Source organism: Notechis scutatus, chromosome 12 (genome assembly GCF_049901735.1).
Source record: "Notechis scutatus isolate UNSWTSFEM ecotype Mainland chromosome 12, rNotScu1.2, whole genome shotgun sequence".
NCBI classification, from domain to species: domain Eukaryota; kingdom Metazoa; phylum Chordata; class Lepidosauria; order Squamata; family Elapidae; genus Notechis; species Notechis scutatus.
Genome location: NC_142020.1, coordinates 15705153 through 15728049, shown reverse-complemented (window position 1 = coordinate 15728049; position 22897 = coordinate 15705153). Strand labels below are relative to the sequence as shown.

At 43.2% G+C, this 22897-nt stretch overlaps 2 protein-coding genes across 13 annotated transcripts in view; one reads left to right on the top strand and one right to left on the bottom strand.

Moving 5' to 3' along the window:
• CHLSN (cholesin) overlaps positions 1-22897 on the bottom strand; it is a 72294-nt gene that overhangs the window by 11321 nt on the left and 38076 nt on the right. The window contains exon 1 of one of the 11 annotated variants that reach the window (XM_087942260.1): positions 15970-16093. The exons of 9 other annotated variants lie outside the window; for them this stretch is intronic. The gene's annotated coding sequence lies outside the window, so the exon portion shown is untranslated. Of the gene's footprint in view, positions 1-1289; positions 1390-15969; positions 16094-22897 lie in introns of those variants that run through there. One more of the 11 variants, XM_087942259.1, reaches the window with a different exon arrangement.
• GPR146 (G protein-coupled receptor 146) overlaps positions 8-22897 on the top strand; it is a 32068-nt gene continuing 9178 nt past the window's right edge. Inside the window, exons 1-3 of one of the 2 annotated variants that reach the window (XM_087942252.1) lie at positions 8-855; positions 18755-18875; positions 22252-22330. The gene's annotated coding sequence lies outside the window, so the exon portion shown is untranslated. The remainder of the gene's footprint in view (positions 856-18754; positions 18876-22251; positions 22331-22897) is intronic. The other variant, XM_026683395.2, reaches the window with a different exon arrangement.

Here is a 22897-nt window from a genome sequence, read left to right as displayed (position 1 = left end):
GACTGAGCTCGTTTCTTTAATGAAAGCCAGGGTTTCTTCCGAGATCTGACCCAGCCTCCAGTGACTGAAATCCACACAAAAAACAGTCGGGCGAGGGGCCCAGCTGGGGGAAGACCCCCCCACCGCCTTCCCATTCTCCACCAGTTTCCCCTTGGCTTGGCTTCCCACTTTCTCCTCTCCTGGAAAAGTTGAAACTGTGCGCTTTTGCCCGAGCTGCAAAGTTTCTCTCCACTCACCCCCCATCTGGTGTTTTTCTCTCTTCCTCCCCCCCTCTCTTCTTTTCGAACGTTTTCTTTCCGCTTGACTGAAGATTTGGTTAAGAGGAACGGCCTGGCTGAACTGCCCGTCCAGCGGAGGAAAAGAAAAACCCCTTTTTTCTCCTTCTCTTTTTCCACCCCTCCCTCCCTTTCTTCTTCTTCTTCTTCTTCTTCTTCTTCTTCTTCTTCTTCTTCTTCTTCTTCTTCTTCTTTTCGAAAGCAATGAAAGAATTGGTTTTTTTGGGAAGCAGGAACCTGCCAGAGCGGGAGAAGCATCCGGATGCCTTCCTGACCTGACTCTTAACTCTTGGGGAGCAAGCTAAAAAAATAAAATAAAAACAAAAGTAAAAGGGTGGGGGAGGAAGGAGGAAATGAAACCCAGTTTAGAGCTGGGGAGGAAAGAGCAAACAAGAAACCACTCTTGAAGAGCTGAAAGAAGTGAGATGTGGGGTTTTTACTGCCTGGAAGGAATTCGCAGACTTTGCTTGGTGTGCTGAATGCTAAAATGGCTGCAGAAACGCACTGGAAGAGGTGATCCGGCCCCAAAGGCAGAGCAAGAAAACCATCCGGTGTTAAAAGAGTTCGGCCTCCCTTCGTGGTAAGTCCCTTCATCTATATTTCAGTTTAACCTTGGGGGTCAACACCTGGAATCAAACAGCTCGTTTATTGCTACCTAACCCAAACATTGCTTTGAGTGTGCCTCCTCCTTTTGTGTGTTTTAAGGCTAAGGGTGTAAACAATTCAGATTTTTACAGAGGGTTTGGCCAAGAGAGCTGTCACTGGAAGGAAGGGCCAAGTATGTGTGGAACGCCCGAGGGAATCGGTCTCATTCTCCGCGGTTTGCCCTCTTAAGGTTTAACTCGGGTTACCGACAAGCCCTCGGCCGAAAGGAAGCCGTGGGTCCCCCTGATGTGGTGTTTGCATTTGGGGGAACATGATGGAGGCCCCGCGGCGAGAGAATTGCAATTACGAAAGTTGCTGTGAGGATGGAACATGGTGTTTTTTTTCCAACGTGTGTTATAGGAGCCTTACCTGGAGCGCCTTGCTTTTAAGTAGAATAACTGCACAAACGTTTGTGTGAAATGATATGGGGCTTCCCGCTTGAGCAGGGGGTTAGTCTAGAAGACCTCCAGGGTCCCTTCCAACTCAGTTATTCACCACAGTGAGGGTTTCTGAAAGCTGAGCAAAAGAACGCGGTGTAGCAAGGCAGGACAAATTTAATGTGGGACGAGTTAAATGAAAAGAAGGACCAGGGCTGACATGATAGCAATCTTCCAATATTTGAGGGGCTGCCACAAAGAAGAGCGGGGTGGGGGGGTGTCAACGGAGTTTTTAAAGCACCTGAAGGCAAGACAAGAAGACAAGAAGAAATTAATCAAGGAGAGAAGTAACCTAGAACAAGGGAGAAATTTCCTGATAGAACAATTAACCAGTGGAACAACCTGTCTCCAGAAGTTGTGGATGCTCCAATTCTGGATGTTTTCAAGAAGAGACGGGATAATTATTTGTTTGGAATGAGATAGAGTCTCCTGCTCAAGCAGGGGTTGGACTAGAAGACCTCCAAGGTCCCTTCTAATTCCGTTATTCTGTCATGTCACCTTTCCTATCTATGTACAACTGTGAAACTCAGGCAAATAATGTTATTGGGGTAAGGATAATCAGCATTTGAGCTGCGAGCAATCAATGCAAAGATTTTAAAGGCTTTTCAACTGCTCCTCTGACTCTCCAGACTTTTTTGGGGTGCTTCTGGGGTTTTGTGGGACACCTTTTAGCCGGGGTAGGGATGGGGGGCGGGGGGCGGAAATGGCCAGGTCTTCTGGTTGACCAAGTGCCTTTGTTTCTTCAAGATGGCAATCCCAGGCTTTGTTACAAAGACATCCTTTGTGACCAACAGACCTTATTTGTGTCCATGTGGTTTGGAAAAAGAAGACTAGAAAGCGTGGCTTTACTCAAATTAAATAGATATTCTGCCAAAGAAGCCCTGAATACATTTCCAATTGGAAGAAAAGGCTTAGTTGGAGGAGGATTCCATTTACTAGTCACAGCAGACACACATGCTGTCCTCAACTTAGTAAAAAATTAAGTTGTAAACCTTGAATCGCGGTGTTTGCTCTCCTGCGGATTTCCTGCCACTGGTGGTCTGGGAAGGCCTGGTATCAGTAGAGTGGCCTCCAACTATTTTGGAAAATACTGTATCCTGCCCAAGACATTTGGCCAATAGTTAATTTCCAAGGAGAGCTGTGAGAACTCTAGTCTGTCCCAAGAACCTTAAAAAGTAATCTTATCCTGAGGGATTCTGGAAACATCCAAAGACTTGAATTTCAAAGAGGCTTGGTGGAAATATCTCCTCAGGGCCATGGAGGTTAGAGTTACCGAAATAAGCTTTCTTAGCTACCGAGAAATGCTTGATTTGCACTGCAGCAGCCACCCAAACATTTGCACTGTCATCAAATAAGCTGCTTTGGTGTCCAAAACCTTCACCCTGTGTGAACGTTGCGGAGGTTCAGGCTGGCTGGGGGAATTCTAGAAGTTGAAGTCCACAAGTTTGCAAGTTGCCAAGGTTGGATGCCCTTGCCGTCAACTAAAAACGCCTGACTTGCGTCTCATCTCAGCCACGTACTTGCTCGGTATATCCAAGAAATGACTTTTCCATCTGGACAATGGTAGGGTGGCAACCCAGGGCAGCGTAACTACCACCACCTAAAGCCACAGTTCCCCCCCACTTCAGAACTGAGTATCTTTCGCTTGTGAGAGAATCGGGAACAAGTAGTACGTTTGGACCTAGGGAAAAAAGATCCTTCGCTCAGCCATAACATGTTCAGTTACGCAAGAGGGAGGTGCACATGAATGCATGTTTGTTCAGCCTGCAGGATTGCCAAATGCTCTTTCGCATCGCATGATTGGCTCTGGAGGATAAATAAAGGCAGGGAGGAGGGTGTTGCACAAGTTGAACCTCTGATGGTATGTCTCTCAATCCAGGTCAGTGTCATATTATTTTTTTAGGGAACAAGACAGAATTATCCTCTGCGCTAACAGACGAGGTCTCTAAGGAACTGTAAACCTTACTGCGAGCAGGTGGAAATTCAGGCTGGGAATTGTTTTCTTTTTTTAAAAGTTGTTGTTTGGTTACTTGCACCCTTCAGCTACATTTTGTCATGCTAGTTCTCACTGGAGGCCCCGAAACAGGTTATCAGCCAGGATGGAAGGCTCTGAAGAAACAGCTGGATGGCTACATCTTTGGGGAAAGACGGAGCTGGAAAATTCTGAATGTGGCATTACACAGGGACCGAACTGCACAACAACTGGGAAGAACAATCAAGAGGAAGACACAATGTCTACAGAAGGAAACTCTTTAGAGTGCATGAAAAGCAACCTTCACAGGCAAAACCCCGCTTTAAGTCATTTCTACTATTATGTAGAGACACACACACACCAAATATTCAGAGGTCGACTAAATAAGAAGAGAACATTAAGTATATACCACACACACACAGAGAGAGATGCACTGAAACTTGTTCAACAAACTGTGATTAGAGTGGGGTTCTTGTGATCTCAGAGCTTGGCTGTTTTCTTGCAGACATTTCACGACCCAGCTAGATAATACCCCCAGTGCTAAAAGAGAGTGGGGTTTGTGGAGAGGAGGAGGAAGACTGTCTTCCTTGATGTTCTCTGAGCGTTCTGTGTTTTTTGCAGACATTTCATTACCAGACTAGGTAGTATCATCAGTTTGCTAATATATAATGTATAATCATTTGCTAATGAAATGGCTGCATGAAAACCACCAAACTCAGAGAGCACCTGGCACCCCGCAGTTCAGCCCTGAGCTACAAATAATTTTCTTCTATGTGATTAGAGTGAACGACAGTTTGGTGCAATTTGCAAATCCAGCATTCCAACAGAATCACAGAAGAACAGAGCTGGAAGGGACCTTGGAGGTCTTCCAGTCCACCCCCCTACTCAGTTCCACTCCAGACAAAATGGCTGCCCAATTCTCTTCTTAAAAGCTTCCAGTAGCGATTGACTCTTCAGAGTTCACCCTTCAGCCCCTGATCCTCTCTCCTGGTTTCCTCTATAATCAAAATCCACACGGTGCGCCACCCGCCCACTGCAGATCAAGATCCAACCACAGCATTGCATAAAAGAGAACCGCGCTGATCATAAATATCCCCAAGGGGGCAAAAGTTTGAGAGCTCCACATAGCTTTGGCCAATAAAAGTCAAACTTGGAATCAAACAGGCGCTCCAAATCAGGGGGATAATTCAGGAGGCCCCAGGAAAACCACTAACCCCAAAGGACACAAGATGTGGGGCCTCGAATTAGCTTCTCCGATGGTGCCGTGCAGAACCACACATGGGCGCACGTTCCCCTCTCTGGCTCCCCGGTGTGAAAGCTGCCTATTCATCGTGCATCTCCTGGTGGATGAAATTTGGTCCATTCCACAACGTTTCCTTCCCTGCACGGAGAAAGAAGCGTCAGGGCACGGAGAAGTTCAACCAAGGGGCATCTGAGAAACAGCTGTGGGTCAGGCTGTCTGGCAGGACTGGCGCAGATGCTCTCATCCTCCTATCTCCCTGATCTACACCTACGCACGTAGCAACATATGTGCATGCGGGAAAGCCAAAAACCGACTGATTTTAATTTCAGGAATGGCATGCACCCACACACAAATAGACAGACGGCGTGGCAAATGCCACGCATACGTTGGTCTGAGGCATCTTGGGGAGTTAACGGGACTCTCGCTAATTCTTTGAAAATGCAACCTTTGCTTCGGTCAATGCTTTCTCTGAAGGCGAATCGAGGCTCATGTCAGGCAGGGCGTGTTCTGCTGGGAAGAAAGTATTCTGCCCATAGCTAAAAAATAAAAGAGCATTCAAGTCACTGGTGAAGGATAACAGAGGGGAGAATAATGGGGCTGCGGTGTCCAAGTGGGAATTGAATCCAGAAAATTCTTGCCTCGATGCAGGCCAAACCATGGTTTATAGCCTTCCCCGAAGAGTTACACCTTGGAAGAGTGCAGAAAAGAGCAACCAAGGCGATTAGGGGACCGTAGGCTAAAAGATACGAAGAATGGTTGCAGGAATTAGGTATGTCTAGTGCAGGGGTGTCCAACCTTGGCAACTTTAAGACTTGTGGACTTCAACTCCCAGAATTCCTCAGCCAGCAAAGCTGGCTGGAGAATTCTGGGAGTTGAAGTCCACAAGTCTTAAAGTTGCCAAGGTTGGACACCCCTGGTCTAGTGCAAGGGTCCTCAAACTTGGCAACTTTAAGACTTGTGGACTTAGCATAGCTGGCTGGAGAATTCTGGGAGTTGAAGTCCACAAGTCTTAAAGTTGCCAGGTTGGACACCCTGGTCTAGTGCAGGTCCTCAAACTTGGCAACTTTAAGACTTGTGGACTTGCATAGCTGGCTGGAGAATTCTGGGAGTTGAAGTCCACAAGTCTTAAAGTTGCCAAGTTTGAAGGCCTCCGGTCTAGTGTAATGAAAAGGACTAGGGGTGACATGATAGGAGTCTTCCAATATTTCAGGGGTGCCACAAAGAAGGTGGGGGTCAGCCTATTTTCCAAAGCACCTGAAGGCAGGAGAAGAAGAAATGGGTGGAAATTAATCAGGGAGAGAAGCAACCTAGAACGAAGGAGAAATTTCCTAACAGTGAGAACAATTAACCAGTGGAACAACCTGCCACCAGAAGTTGTGGGTGCTTCAACATTGGACGTTTTTAAGAAAAGACTGGGCAGTCACTTGTCTGAAACAGTATAGGGTTTCCTGCTTGAGCAATGGGGTGGACTAGAAGACCTTCAAGGTCCCTTCCAACTCTGCTATTCTGTAAAGTCATGGTCAGCCCTGTCTTAAGAGACCCTTCTTGACTTGACTTGACTGTCACTGCACTTCGTACAACGAAATCAAACACCATCTTCAGTGCACATCATGACCATGACCATGAAAATAAACACAAATTCTCTTACAATGTTGTCAAATACGTGTGCATGAATTGCACATTTCCCACATCCTGAGTTATTGACTGCTCAAAATTTAAATTATTTACATTCCGCTTTTCACTGAAAAGTATTTAAGTTGCAAGAGTAGCTTAAGAACCAACCAAACCCCCCCAAAAATTTTTAAACCCTGTGCTGTGAGATGTTCCTGCTCTAACCTATTCTGGGCAAATTTTTTTTTTTAATGTAACCTGTTTTGGCTGCCCAACTTCATTTTATGAATTCTTCGGTTGTACTTATTTCCTGCTCGTTTGATGCATTCTTCGGTTGTACTTATTTCCTGCTCATAAAGAACAAGAAAACAAATCCAGAAAAGGCCAGCCTCGCCAGTTGGAAGATCATAAGAGCTCCGAGTTTGCTTGAGGAAATAATGTTCCTTCGTGGCAGAGATAGGATTGGTTTCCTGTAGGTTGGTTTGTGGATGGGGATCACACAAAGCTTCCATCTCGTTCCCACCTTTTGCTCCTGATGCTTAAGAAAAAGGAAAACCACAGATGCCAAGAAGTAATTTCTAACCATATTTCCTTTCCTGAGTTAAGTGATCAAGTCGTGGTTGATTCTTAGCAACCACACAGATGTTCTCCAGGATTCCTTCTCTGAAGAAAAAAAATGCCATTTTGTTCAGCCTAGAAAAAAACATGAGAGCTTGTACTTGTGTAGAGCTAAACTCTCAGAATAGAAAAGGAGGCAAGAAAAGGAAGGACGTGAGATTGGAGGAAGAACCGGCATAAATCCAGGATTTTTTGACTGCTTCTTCACATAATGTCAGAACACAGTTTGGCACTATATCTAAGCTATTTCTGGTATTATGATCGTTTTCATCTTTTCAGACTGACATCCATTTACCCATCCAACCATCCATCCATCTACCGACCATCCATCCATCCATCCATTTACCCATCCATCCTTCTATCCATCCTTCTATCCGCCCACCCATCCATCCAAATTTTAAAAGAAGAATCTTTCTCTTAAAGACTTCTTACCCAAGGAAAATACTATTGATCTTTAATTCCCGCATCAATCCTTCCTAATATATCTTTAACATTTTGTGGGATTCTGGCAATAACTTGAGCCATCCAAAACCAATTCTCGTTTTCACTTGGGTCATTTGCACTCTGATACGCACAGATCCAATTTCACGGTGGGGCTATTTGGGGAAAAGGTTTGCCCAAAGATGAAGATGAACGGGACAGAGAAAGCTCCCAGTGGATCAGCAGATTTAGAATTGAGCAAGGGACTCCTTAATAACCACACGGTCTTGTTTGTACCTTTGAATGAGATACACATATAAATGCAAAATTGGAACGAATGCCTTAAAGGTATTATTAACTTTAATTTATGCCAAGAAATTTTTTTTTGGCCAACATGAAGCAGGCTACTTAAATACCTCTTGTAATGAGTGTAAATTAACTCTAAGCAACTCTTCTCATAGCCAAGGTATTCGAAAATGATTATCTCTCTCTCCCCCCACCCCCACCCCCTTGTAAACCGATCCTTGTCATTTCATTAGCCGGCTTGCATGCACAAGTCAATATGGAATTCAGAAATTCAAATCGTGCCAGTGCCCCGTGGGAATTTCCTGCTGGTGGCAAAGAAGGGGAGTTTGCATCTTGAATGGCCGTGAATGCAAAAGACCAGAATCCTGAGCTGAATTAGGGGCCCTCGGTCTTCGTTGTGCAGACAGCCCAAATCCAGCAAATCTTACGAAAATCCAGAAGGAGGATGGGGTTACAGGACTGGAACTTCCCTGGCGCCTCCCAGCTGAGGATTTTTTTGTGGTTAGAGCAGCCACAAAACTTCCCATCCCTGGATGGAGAGGCCCTAAAATATGGCCACAGCTTCCCCAGGTTGGGTGTGTGTGTGTGTGTGAGGGGGTGTACCACAACTTTCCATCCAGTTGAACCTGGGAGCTTTGTAAAGTTAGCCTTATGGGGATGTCCAAGACCACCAGGTCTTGCTGTTAAGACTTGAACAGAAGTGGCGTTTTGGGGTGGTTAATTTGCAAGGAAGCAATGCCGCGACCGGATACCCACAAACGCGGCAATGGGCAAACGGGCAACGGAGCTGTTTTACGACTTGTCACAACTTATGACTGCGAAGGGCAGGCTGTAAATTGAGGGCTACCTACCTACTAAGGAAGTTAAATCTGGACAGAAATAATTCAGAATTTTGCCACGTGAACCTTTTGCAATTTCTACTTTATGCTGCAAGCCGCCCAGAATTGTTTCGTTAGGAGAACAGCAGCAAATAAATTTAATCAATCAATCCTGGCACTCAATTTGATGACATTTTGCGTTAGGAAGATTTAAATGGCTTGGGCCTTAGAATAATCATTTTCAAAAATTGCTTGCACCCACGCGGATTCCTCTGAACATGATCTGCGTCAGAAATACGGCCATTCATTCTAAAAATATTGAAAAAACAGAGTGTCTGTTTCCCTGACAGCCTCTCTGAGGGATTGACCGCATCGGCAAATATTCCACATTTTTGCATACAGCTTCACGGTTTGCTGAATCATCTCAGAAAAGCCATGATTTTCAATAACTGCCCTTTTCATAGGATTCTCCTATGAGGGGAATGAAAATAGCATTATACTCATTTACTCAGAGATAAAAATAAAACATGAAATGAAAAAATAAGCCAAAAATTTTTAGGTATTCAATGCAACCCATAACATAGGCATGCTTCCTGCCGCCATGAATCATTCAAATCTGTCGATTAAAAAAGGACGAAAAGTTACCTTGGGGTAAGACGGGCAGCTAATAAATTTTACAATGGAATAGAATAGAATGGAAAATAGAAGAGAATAGAATATAGACTAGAATAGAAAATAGAATAGAATAGAGAATAGAATATAGAAGAGAAGAGAAAATAGAAGAGAAGAGAAAATAGAATAGAAAATAGAATAGAATATAGAAAACAGAATAGAAAATAGAATAGAATAGAATAGAATAGAATATAGAAGAGAAGAGAAAATAGAAGAGAAGAGAAAATAGAATAGAAAATAGAATAGAATATAGAAAACAGAATAGAAAATAGAAGAGAATAGAGAAGAGAAGAGAATAGAGAGTAAGTAGAGTATAGAGTAGAGTAGAATACAATAGAATAGAACAGAACAGAATTCTTTATTGGCCAAGTGTGATTGGACACTCAAGGAATTTGTCTTGGTGCAAATGCTCTCAGTGTCCATAAAAGAAAATAAAAGATAAATAATAATAATAATAATAATAATAATAATAATAATAATAATAATAATAATAATAATAATAATAATAATAATAATTTTTGTTGTTGTTGTTTTTGTTATTGTTATTATTATTTAAAAGCTTCCAGTCAGAGCAACTTCCTCCAATAAACCCCGGTTTCCACGTTTCCACAACCTCCCTTCCGAAAGGGTTTTCCCACGGTTAATGTGTACAAACAGCAGAAAGCAAACCGAAGTTTAGAAGCATCTGCCCAGCTCATATTGGAGGGGGGGGGGGAACCCTTACACATACACAATTTACTGTACTCAGCTGCAAATATAAACGCGCTCAGTTTTGCTACGCATAGAAAAATATGTCAATGGACAATATGGAGAATTCAAACGCCGTACAAAGCGCATCATTGAGTCGGGGCCCCCGATGCCAAAGCTTGCATTTATCAAGAAGGGCTTCCGAGTGCCAGGAGAGTAAAAACAGTGGCAATTTTCTACTTTTGCAAAGAGGGGAGGCAAAAGGGTGAATGCCCCTCTGTTCTCAACAAAAGGGGCCTGTTTTATATCCCCCCCTTCGCTGAAACACGCCGGGTTTGGGTCGTTAAAAGACCGGCTTTTCCAAGCTATGGACTGGGTTATGAAAAGCCAACTTCACCCAGCCGAGGGAATGACTTCTGGCACGGGGCATCCCGGCTGGGAAAAAATGCCATTTTTTTGACTTCAAGGCTCTTCTACGTTATTTTACACAGTTCCTGGCTGCACGACGTGTATTTTGTGCATGAAATTGGAAGGATCTTCGCAGTCTCCTTGTGGGGTTGGGAGGAAGGTCTGAACGCGGCCGAGATGAGATTGAATGTGAATGTGACAAGGTGGTTACAAGGAAGGAAGGAAGGAAGGAAGGAAGGTTGGTTAATGGAAGGAAGGTTAAGGGAAGGAAGGAAAGAAGGAAGGTTAAAGGAAGGAAGGTTAAGGGAAGGAAGGAAGGAAGGAAGGAAGGAAGGAAGGAAGGAAGGAAGGAAGGAAGGTAGGTTAAGGGAAGGAAGGAAGGTTAAGGGGCTTCCTTTCTTCCTTCCACCTTCCTTCCTTCCTTCCCTCCCTCCCTCCCTTAACCTTCCTTCCTTCCTTCTTGCTGAGTGAATCTGGCTTCTCCACTGACTTTGTCAGAAGGTTGCAACAGGGAAATCACACGATCCTGTCATAAGTAGGAGTCCCTTGCCAAGCATCTGAATTTTCATCACCTGACCACGGGGAATGCTGCAATGGTCATAAGTGTGAAAAACGGTCATAAGTCACAATTTTGAACAGTCTTTAAGCAAATGGCTAAATCAAGATATAAAGTCATAATGTTTCATGCAGCTGCTTATCTTTAACCTGCCCTTTTTCACAGGAAGAACTCTGAATTATACACTTCACAAATCCAATAATTCAGATAATTAATTTATGTATCTCAGCTGAGGGGCTACCAGTCATTTTGCACCCACCCCCCTGCCTGCCCACTGGAAAAATTAAATAAAAGTGACAAACATAAATTAACCCTCTGTTTCTTTTTGAAGCCCTGTTGAAAATTCTTAGTTGTGTGGCTTTAGAGTAATACAATTTCCTCAATCAGAAAGCAACATTACTCACTGAGTAATTTCCTCCTTTGCAGGGCTGAAATCACCACTTATTTATTTGGCTAATATAATCGTCCATCTCATACGTGTGATTATATATTGAATTTATATATATATATATGCAAACACACCCCAGAACGTACACCAAAATATGCACGAATACATTCCAAACATCGCATCCTTGTGTACCTTTATTTCTATGTATATATTTCAATATATACAGCTATGTTGAACCACACCACTTATTTGCATTTGTAGGTTGCAGATCCTGGAGAAGGAAAACGTCAAGCCGAGATTTAACTAACAATTACAGTACAGGAAGTCCTGCAAATAAGTTAAAGTTTGTTTTGAGCATTGTTCATTGCTCCGAGTCACTTGTTTGAGATGGGGAACTACACAAATTGAATGAATGAATGAATGATTGAATGAATGAATGAATGAATTAATCCAGATGTGTTTAAATTGTGGCAATAGGGTTATTCAGGGGCTGCCAATACTTGTATATGGAAAATAAAGGTATGATTCTTTATACCGACATAAAAAGAAGAAGAGGATTCTTTTAACACTGTATAATTTGGGTTTGTCTCCACGTGGCATATCAAGAAAGAAAAGGGCAAAAAATAAGGATGGGAAGTTACAAGCAACATTAATACTGCAGATTTACAAGAATCTTTCCGCTAAAAGTGAACATAGGGGGATTATTAATATAGAGAATAAATAACACTAACAGCATTACTTATGAGGAACAAGGCAACCCAGGAGCTAAGTTAATGTTTAATTCTACTGAAGGGGTTAGGAAGGGATGTATTGCTGTGAGAGACACTTTGGAATTGATGTCTCACCTGCAGCCGTGAAACCATAGGTTCAATAGGTTTAAGATTCTGTATTTACTTTTCTTACCAAATATTTGCAAACGGAACCCAGCAAGCAGGATGGGGTTAAGTCTTAGTGCAGAAAGAGACTTCAGGGTGGCTGGCCACTCAACCCAGGATTGAAATGTTGACTTCCAAACAGGCATGGGATGTGGATGTCGAACTGGGTTACTTGCAAATGGGGGCGGGATTGATTACAATATGCGATTTACAACCATTTCTTTAGTGACTGCGTAAAGTTACAACGGCAACGAAAGAAGTGACTGAAGACTGGGTTGTTTTTTTAATTACACAGTTGACTCTTATTTATGATGGTCTGCAGGGTCACTCGATCCCTTTTTGCGACCGTCTGACAAAGTCAATGGGGAAGCCAGATTCTAGCTTGACCAACTGAACCACCGCAGTGATTCACTGTAAAAAAAATGGGCCACTCACGTGTCTCATTTAGTGACAGAAACTTTGGGCTCAACTGTAAGTCGTATGTCAAGTGCTGCTGTATCTCTAAGGCATGTGGGCAGCTGAAGGAGGGAAGGAAGGATTCTCAAACTGAAATGGTATATTTGCAAGTTGCAAACTATCCATGGCCTCACACTGCCCCCAAATGTTTGAACCTTTGTTCGTTTGGATCTCACAGCTTTGAAGAGGAGAATGGTAATTAATATATCCCATTTCCATGTTTCAAATGCAAATAAGATGGGCTTGCTTCCTACCAACAACACTTGTGTGTGTGTGTGAGAGAGAGAAACTGACAAACATGCACACACATGCATATACAGACAAAATATCCAAGAACTTCCCTCTCTCTCTCTCTTTCTCTTTTTTGCATTTCAATTTGACTTTCCACAACAACTGCAGCTGGTGAAAGCCAAGAATTAAAATTAGTCCAAAGTCAGCTGTTGGTGTCAAATAAAAATCCCCGTTTGTACCCGATAACTTTTGTCTCACAAAAATTTTTTTTTTTTTAAAAAAAGGGGAGGGCCCCCCACTGCAGTTTATTTGTATTCTGTGTCATAAAAAATAATAATCAAAAACAGATTTTTATTGCATGCATTAAATGTTCTCTTTTTGCACACCTTAAATTACTCCAAGTGGCATTTGAAAGTATATGTTAACTCTAACCATTAGGGTGTTTATGTTTGCAATGTGTATTTTTTTTTAATTTTTTTTTATAATGAAGTAAAATTTGGAATTCGTAACTATTTAAAATGCTCTGTATGGACAATCTGTTGTGCTAATATCGCAAATATGTAGTTTTGTATTTAAAATAGATTACATCTGATGGCACAATATTGACAAAATGATCTATAATTACAAGAAGGATTATATTTCGAAAGACGGTATAGACAGCTCCATGCTGATCGGGTTAACAATACCTGGGACGAGAAGGCAGGTTTCGGCGAGTGTTCACAAGGTGTGAATTCACAAGTGAAATGAGCAGGCAGGCAGAGACCCAGAGTTTCCGTGACTAAGCAAGGCCTGAGTTTATGACATTTTTTGCAATAATCGTTAGGCGGATGCCTGCCAATTGTTTAGTGAATCGAATGTTCACTAAGTGAATCTGGGCTTTGAAGCCAGCTGGGGAGGTCAACAATGACTCCCCCCGGTTGCTGCAACCGTCATAACTATATGACAGTTGCTAAACACCCAAACTCTGGTTGTGTGATCGCGGAGCTGCTGTGATGGTTGTTCAGTGTCCCTGGTGGTAGGGCTGCAGTTAACTTCCAACAGTCCCTAAGTGAATCATTTGGAGGTCTCAGATCAGCAGCATTTCAATGCCGGTAGTCCTCGACTTACAACCATTCGTTCAGTGGCTGTTCGAAGTGACAAGGCAGTGTCATTTTTTTCACACTTAAGACCATTGTAGCATCTCTCCATGGTCCCACGATCTAAATTCGGATGCTCGGCAACTGACTCGTCTTTATGACGGTTGCAGCGTCCCAGGTAGGGTCACGCAATCCCCTTTTTGCGACAATCAACGTCGAGAGGGAAGCTGGATTCACTTAATGACTATGTTACTAACTGAACCACTGCAAGGATTCGCTTAACAACGGCGGCAAGGAAGGACCGCCAAAGTGAGGCAAAATTCACTTCATAGCTGTCTGGCTTAGCAACTGTTGTGGTTAGCCACCAGCAGGTGTGCACAGCTGAGGAGAGCGAGGACTCATTTGAGGGGGCAGGACCATTAGGGAGTGGACTGCTGCCTTCAGAAATTGTGGGGGCTGGCAGCAGCGATGAGGAGGTTCCCGAGGAGCCTGTGCCAAGTGCATGTGCACGCAGGGTTGCTCACAGGAAAGAGCAGCTGCAACAGCATGGGCGACTCAGGAGTAAGACTGCAAGGTAATGGCCCCTCCTTCAAGAAGATAAAAGGCAGCTGTGAAGCGAATGTTCTTTGCAGGAAGCAAAGACGTTTTGAAACTCAGCCTCGTGGACATTACAGAATCTTAAGTTGGTATTTGAAGACTCTTGTGTTGTGAAATATTTCTTATCTGTGATTCTTGGCAGTCTCGTACAGTTTTGGCGAGGTTTGTGCTAATTAATTAGTTTGCAGCAGCCTTTTAACCGGGGATTCGTAAGACTCATTAAAAGGTTTGTGTTCCCTTTGGTTATTGTTTGTCTTATTGGAAAAGGGTTTGGTCAGAACAGCAACGGAAACGTTGGGCTCCACTGTGGCCGTAAGTCAAGGACCGCTTGTACTATTTCTTTACACCCTGTGTGGATTTAGCACAGAGAGAGAGCCAACTAAGCGCTTGCCAGGAGTTTCTAGATGAAGCGAAGCTCCCAACCAGGATTTCCTGATTCACAAGTTTTCTTTAGCTCTTCCCAACCTGCAACGCCAACGTCTCTGCTGATCCCTGGAATCAAACCATCTTGCTGAGTGGACACGTCTTGGGGGGTTTTAATCTCATGCAGTGGCAGCATTTCATCAGGGGTGTAATAAAATAAAATAACCATTAAGCGGTTGCAAGGGGAGGACAAGGTGAAACTGAGCCTGCAAACTCCATCCTCGGTTTTCTACACCCGGGAGATCCCGTCTTGGCCTTAATCCTTTGCTGGCTTGCAAAAATCATGTGATTTGCACATGTTCCTTGGGTTGGAGGCATCTCGTGGTCTTCCAGGACTCTACACAGCAGGTGAGAAAAACGACTGAAATCCTTTAAAGGCGCCTGCTGTCGTGGGGAGAAAGCAATGGAGCGGCACCATTAAAAGGCTATTTTAATTTTTATTATTAAAAGACACTCTATTGCAAATGTCTTCCTTTTATAATAACGTTTCTCTGTTGCAAGAGAGCTGCAAATCCCATACAGCAGGGGTCCCCAACCACCGGTCCCCGGACCGGTACCGGTCCGTGGATCATTTTTTACTGGGCCGCAAAGCTTGGGCGCCGCCATCTTGTTTCAACGGCGCTTCCGGGTTTTCGGTTGCTTCCGGGTTTTCAGTTGGAAAGCGGCGTTTGGGTGCTCGCGCCTTAGTTTCGTCGAAGGGAGGGGGGGCGGCTTCGAACGAAGAGCCGTCCCGATGGCAGTGGAGTCTCACGTTACTCGGGTACCGGTCCGTGGAAGAATAAATAATTGTGAAACCGGTCCCTGGTTCAAAAAAGGTTGGGGGCCACTGCCATAGAGCAGTGTTTCTCAACTTCGACAAGTTTATGATGTGCAGACTTCAACTCCCAGAATTCCCCAGCCCTGCTGGGAGTTGAAATCCGTACATCCATAAAATTGCCAAAAGTTGAGAAACGTTGCTGTAGGGTGTTCTGTAGGAGTTTACAGAGACATAAAGGAATTTAAACTTCCACTACGTGTAATTTTGGAGGGAAATTTACACAAATTATTCATGCAAGAAATCCTCCAAAATAATCTGAATGTTTTCTACTAAAAATTATAAAGGTAAACAATCCTATTTTTCTATGCTGGTTTATTTTTTTTAAAAACAGAGCAAAACTTTACCATTGAAAGCATGTAAAAACCACGTCAAATGTGTGATGTTGCTAGCTCACAGCATACAGACTAGAATACAGAATAATAAAGAGTTGGAAGGAACCTTGGAGGTCTTCTAGTCCAACCCCCTGCTCAAGGAGATCCTATATCATTTTAGACAAATGGTGTCCAATCTCTTCTTAAGAACCTCCAGTGATGAACCAACCACAGTGGTGCTAGTGGTAAGCTGTTCCACTGGTTAATTGTCCTGTCAGGAAATTCCTCCTTAATTCTAGGTTGCTTCTCTCCTGGGTTAGTTTCCATCCATTGCTTCTTGTCCTGCCGCCTTCAGGGGCTTTGGAAAATAGAAAATTGCCTGCCCCAGGAAAGATATCCATGCCTTCAGCTGCATTTGAAAACCATCTGCATAAAGGAGATCAGCTTAGACGGAGACTAATAATACTACCTTAATACATTTCAAAGCCTAATTGATTCATGGTGGCATCAACCTGGTAAAAGAACATCTTCTGTTGGCATCTTCTACGCTAATGTGCCGATTTCAAAATATGGTGCCATGGCCTTGTTGGGCAATGTTTAAAATCTGTCTGTAATTTTGAAGTGCAGTAAGAGGGTGCACAGGGAGAGAGACATATTCCTATATATATTAAGATGCCTAAAAGCTTATCTGATTATAATTAAGGTTTACGTGAATAAACTGAAGCTGAGGTGTTGCCACACCGCCGATGTTGCCTATAGGACAGAATGGGTGCCAACATTTAAACTCCTCCGATGCAAATTCAGTGTAACCAAAAAGAAATCGTGTATATATATATAGTGGGCTATAGAAGGAACAGATCAGACATCCAGCCCTTGCTGATCAATGGAAACCGAGTGGAGCAAGTGGCCAGTTTTAAGTTTCTGGGTGTTACCCTAAAAGAGGACCTGACCTGGGGGGCTCACATTGCAGCCCTGGTCAAAAGGGCCCAGCAGAGATTATACTACCTGAGGCTTCCCAGGAAACAGTAACTGGGTGGAAAACTGCTGGTGACCTCCTACCGCTGCACCAGAGAGAGCATCTTAACTCACTGCACCCCTGTAGGGTTTGCCAATTGCACCATGGCAGATAGGAAAGCACTCCAGAGGGTTAATGTCATTGCCCAGAGGATCATGGGTTGCCCTCTCCCCTCTTTGGAAGAGATTTATAGCTCCTGCTGCCTTAAGAAAGTTCAAAACATTCTTATTAAAAATCCATCTCATCCTGGGGACCCTTTTTTTTTAAACTATTACCATCTGGCAGACGGTACAGGATAATAATAAAAACAAGGACAAATAGGCCGAAAACCAGCTTCTATCACAGGGAAGTAACTCTGTTGAATTCTACTGTATAGTGCAATATTCATGCAATATCGGGGGTTTCAATTCAATGTGTGGAGTGTGAAGGATGTGTGTTTGTGTTTGTTTTCATGGTCATGATGTGCACTGAAGATGGTGTTTGATTTCGTTCTATGAGGTGCAATGACAATAAACTAAACTAAACTAAACTATACAGATGGCCCTCAACTTACAAAAGTTCGTTTAGTGACAGTTCAAAATTAAAACAGCACTGAAAAAGTTGTCTTATGACCGTTTTTCACACTTACGACAATCGTAGCATCCTCATAGGCTCTCCTATCATGCAGCTAAACAACACTAATGTCAATTGATTGACAAGTGTCTATTTTCACCTCCCCATCTATGAAAGTGGGATGGAAACAATGTTGAAATCTCCAAATTGATGATATATACAGACTGCAGGGTGTTTTTTGGGTTTTTTGCTAGCTTGAAAACTGTTTGGTTTATTGTTTGATAGGTTGTTACTATTTTTTCCCTACTTTGGTATTAAGTTGCATCGTTTCATAAACATGCTCTGTTTTGTGACAAATAAACAAGAATATTATTCAGGTCTCCTAGAAGAGTTGACTGTCCTTGTCCTCTGTCTATATCCATTTTCATCATTTGATATTCAGCTGCTTTATTTCATCAACTTATTTTATTAAGCAAGCAAGAATAAGTGTTAGAAGAGTTAAGAGGTCCTGTCCTTTAAATAGATTCCTTTTCATCATTTGATATTCAGCTGCTTTATTTTGTAATCTTTTTTATTATTATTATTTTGGGGCAAACCAAGAATATTATTCAATTCAGCTAGAAGGGTTAAAAGCTCCTGGCCTTTTCAAGGAAGTCCATTTTCATCATTTGACGTAGAGTTGCGGTGTTTCATAAACTTGCTTTATTTTGTCACCAATCAGCAAGAATATGATTCCTCTGCCTCACAAGCATTAACCGTTCCTGTCCTTTGAAAATAGTCTATTTTTCCTTCCTTCCTTCCTCTCTCTTTCTTTCATTTTTCTTCTTTTGTAATCTCCCTTCTTATGCAATGGCAGTTATAGCAGTCAATAATTAAACAGGTAATCAATCAACTAAAAAAGAAGGAGAAGAAGAAGAAGATAGTTCATTTTCATTCTTCGATACTGAACTACTTTATTTCACAAACTTTGGGGACAAGCAAGTCGGGATGGGATTCCACTCTGCTAGAAAGGCTCACTGTCTCTTGTCCTTTGAACATGCAGCCCATTTTCATCCTTCCCGTTTCGCTGTCGCTCAATCAGCTTTAGAGCCGTAATCAGATGCTGCAATTAAATTAATGTCCCTTTCCCCTCCTGACTTAACCACGGGAGTTATTTCTCCGCAAGAGACCTGATTTTGGTAGAGAGACCAATTGCAAAACGTGGCCGGAGCTTAAAGGATTAGGTTGGGAATTACGTGCAGGGGGAGGTCATGTGAATATATCAAATTTGGTGCCAGGAAGAACTGCCGAGGTGGTGGAGTCAGCCTCCCGTCCCTTAAGCTCTGTTGTTGTTGACCTTCCACAGCTACGCGACACCACAACTGAGGCTAAACTGCAGAGTTGCAACCGGAGAAGCAAAAATGTTCCCACCTGAGACTAAGGAGTCGCTGGATCCCATCGCTGTGAAGCATGGCGATGCTTGCCAGGTGAGTGTCCGGTGGATTCGTTTTGCAAACTTTTCTGTTAAAAACAAAATAAACCCCCTTCCTCCCCAGGGGCCCTAATTATTAGTTAAGCAGGCACGTGCAGAAGGGTGGAAAGGAGAACTGCTATGTGATGCACAATGCATAAAGGAGGCCGTGGCATGGGTGAGCTTTTCCAAAACGGGGAATATAGCGATCCGAGCACCAAGTAAATCCTTAGTAATCTTAAATCAGCTTCCTTAATAGCATTTTTTCCCCAGGCAAAACTCGCGCTGCAAATCCAACGATATCTCTCCGCTTAATGTAATTATTTTTCCTTTGTGGTCTCACGTGACACACCGGAACTCAGGGCCCAGGAAAACGGTACCAGGGAATTATTTTCTTTTTTTAATCTGAGAGTTTGTTTTTATGAAGTGCTTCTAAGCTGCCTTGCAAATGCCGAAACGATGGAGCAGCAGCATCCTAATTCAAACCCCTGCTTCCTTCTGCAGCCAGAGGATATTGGAAGCCACCTTAGATCTGGAAGTTATCAAAATCTCTTGGCTTCTCCCCACTCCAAAGAAAATGGAATATAAAATCCCAGATTATGGCCAGCCTATTAAATCATAGAGTTAGAGAGAGAAAAAATTAGATCCACTTGCCTGCAGATTGGTCGTTTTTATTCTCTTAAAAGATATGGTTTCATGTCAGAATAAGAGAGCTGGAATGGGACCTTGGAGGTCTTCTAGTCCAACCCCCTGCTTAGGCAGGAAACCCTATACCATTTCAGACAAATGGTTATCCAATCTCTTCTTGAAAACTCCCAGTGTTGGAGAATTCACAACTTCCGGAGGCCGGTTGTTCCATGAGAAATGGTTGCTTTCAAAATTACCTGAATTAACCATTATTTTCCCCCCGATGAGTTTTCCATTCTGCTTCTCCCACATTAGAGATGCAGTGGCTGAAATAAATAGGTTAGCAGCTAAAGTCCATGCAATTATCCGAGCCAATTCCCAAATAAAGATCCTCAATTGAGTTCAAGGAAGGCTTGCACAAGTTCCACATGGCAGTAAGTAGAGGTAGCTCTTGACTTACAACCATTCGTTTAGTTTGTTCAAAGCTACAGCGGCACTGAAAAAAAGTGACATGACCATTTTTTCCCATACTTATGACTGCTGCAGAATCTGCGTGGTCACGTGATTAAAAACTTGGACACTTGGCAACTGGCATGTACTTATGACGGTTGCAATGTCCTGGGGTCATGTGATCCCCTTTTGCGACCTTCTGGCAAGCAAAGTCAAGGTTCACTTAACAACCTCAGTGCCTCCCTTAACCACGGTGGCAAGAAAGGTCATAAAATGGGGAAAAGGTCCCTTAACAACCCATCTTGCTTAGCAACAGGGGTGTTGGCTCAATTCTGATCGTTAAGTCTGAGGTTTCAGCCTCTTTGCTAGCCACCTTTCTAGGGCTTTCCTTCAAGGTTCATCATTCCCTCTTTTCCCACTTGGAAAAAAGTCAAGGCAGAAGATCCTTAATGCAGATTTATTCAGTATTGATACCAGACAAGGGATTTTACTCAATCAATTTTACAGCGGAGGCTTCCAGACGGTTCTCCTCAGCCTGCAAGCCACCCTAAAGCAATTATCTGCTCCTTGGAGGCTCCGGTGAGCCTTGAAAGCATTCCCCTTGCACAACTGTGGAAAACTCAAATTTCCCAACTGAGAAAGGAGATCAAAAAGCACCCTGGGCATTTATCTTCCACTCCTTTAGAGGCGCATGAGGTGGATCCCGCTAAACACGATCCTGTACTAACACAGGCAGGCAGACACAGCACATGCTGAAATATAATGACATTACGCTTCGGCTCCATTAACGATTAAGAACGGGATGGAATCGTAGGAAATTGTCAAGGCAGACGATCCATCTTCGTAGAGATTTAAGGGCTGCTCTTGAAGATGCTTCCTAAAGGCCATATATGGAAATAAACCAAAGAATATACGGCTGGCCAGGAGTTGCACGAGAGAGAAAAAGAGATAGCATTAACACAAACATCCAGACGCTTGGTGCAGCCCCCAATTATAAGGAGGTGCTCTCTAGCTTGGCTCATGAAATATGTCCAATAAATCATTTCTTGGCAACAACAACGCTAACAGAAGTTGCCTTCTTGTGTGATTTATTTTTTTTTTAGACTTCTCAGTCGAGTCTATATCCCAGTTATTTCTTGGTAAGGTCCCATCCAAGCACTAACCCAATCCAAAAAAATTCCTGTTTTGCTCTCTGTCATCCGCCGATGTGGATTAGAGGTTTGCTCATCTAGTGGGACCGAGAGTGAAGAAAGCAAGGAGACAGTTGATTTTCTGAGACCTAACCACACGTTGTACAAAAATGTAACCAAGCCCCACAGCTAATGTTCAAAATAAGAAGCAATTAGGAGGAAATTAGTGCTGTTAATTAAATCTTCCTGTCCACTCCAAATCTTCCCCAACTCCCTTGAAGCTTTTGCCATGCATGAAGCTGTGGAACTGTATTTGGTTCCATGTGGGGGTGGGGAGGAAAGAAGGAAGGAAGGAAGGAAGGAAGGGGAAAGAGAAGGAAAGGAAAGAAGGAGAAAGGAAAGGAAAGAAGGAGAAAGGAAAGGAAAGAGGCGAAGAAAAGAATAATAAAGGTGGGAGATGGAAGGAAGGAAAAAGGATAAAGAAAAGGAAAAGATAGGAAAAGAAAGGAGGAGAGGACATTTGTTATCCATCCTTTTAAAAACCTGGTGTTCACTTGAAGATATTGAAACTGCTCTCGTGCCACACACAAAATATTTCCATTCTTTGAATTGACAATCTGCAGTCAAACAGCAAGTCCCCCATTGGTCAAAGCAGGCCCAAAGTAAGTTATCCCTGTTCAGCCGAAAATGACATTACTTGAAAAAGGCTGGTAAGTTATTTGTGGAGTACCCACACCCTTGATCAAGCTGGATTTTCTTCTAGACTAATTCCAAAAACATTTTATCTCTGCTCGATCAAATACTTGTGTGTTACAAATAGTGATGACTCAGGACGTGTGTGCAACTGAAGGATTAGTCCCTGCCAAACTTAAACCCTTCCTACTTTTCAAGGACGACAACAAGCAGACTTGTGCTCACTTTAGTGACAGAATATTATAACCTTAAAAATAAATCCTGGGGAAGGGGGAATGCAAAGGACTTTCCATTTTTCCCCCTTGGGAATTCCAAGCCTTCCTTTGCTTGTACCAATCTGGGACCTTTTTGCTGGGTTAAAATTACCCTGCTTGACTTCGGGGTGACTATTCCCCAGGTGGCAGGTGTCACATTCTGATTCATGAGCCAAGCAGAGTGTAGCACCAAAAATATTTCCAGGCTGAGAAGTAAACAAGGAACTTTCTTTGTAAGATTTCCAGCAAGAACTGGCATGAGCATGCTTCATCGTTCGAGCTATCAAAGATTTCAGCTGGGATCTGAAACTGGAACGGTTAGGTTTTTTTTTTACAAAATTCATTGTTGGTGTCACCCCTCAAGTGGAGATCTGGGTGAACGGAGGTTGAGAGCCAGGTCATAATCCAAATTCTGCTAGTAAATTCCCGTGGACTTTATGTATTCAGCTCTTGCTCACTTAACCTTCCATTGCAAGCCTTAGGAGGGACCTGATAGCAACTTTTCAGGCCAATTCGTGTTGTTAAAAGGCACAAGCGTCCACCAAAGCGGTTGGCTTTTAATGGCACAGCTTGGCTGGCCAAGGGGCTGAGAGTTAAGGGGAACCTTGGGGGTCTCTGAGATGGCTGGTTTTCTTGCAGACGTTTCATGACCCAACTAGGGAAAGTGCAAATCCTGCTTCCTTCTAGCATTGATGATGTTACCTAGTTGGATCCTGAAACCACCTAGATCAGAGAAGCACCAAGGACCCCATATTCGTCCTCCTCCTCCTCCTCCTCTTCTTCCTCCCTCCTCTTCCTCCTCCAGTCCACAAACCTCTCTCCCTTCTAGCACTGACGATGTTACCTAGTTTGGGTAAAGAAACCTCTGCAAGAAAACCCCCAAT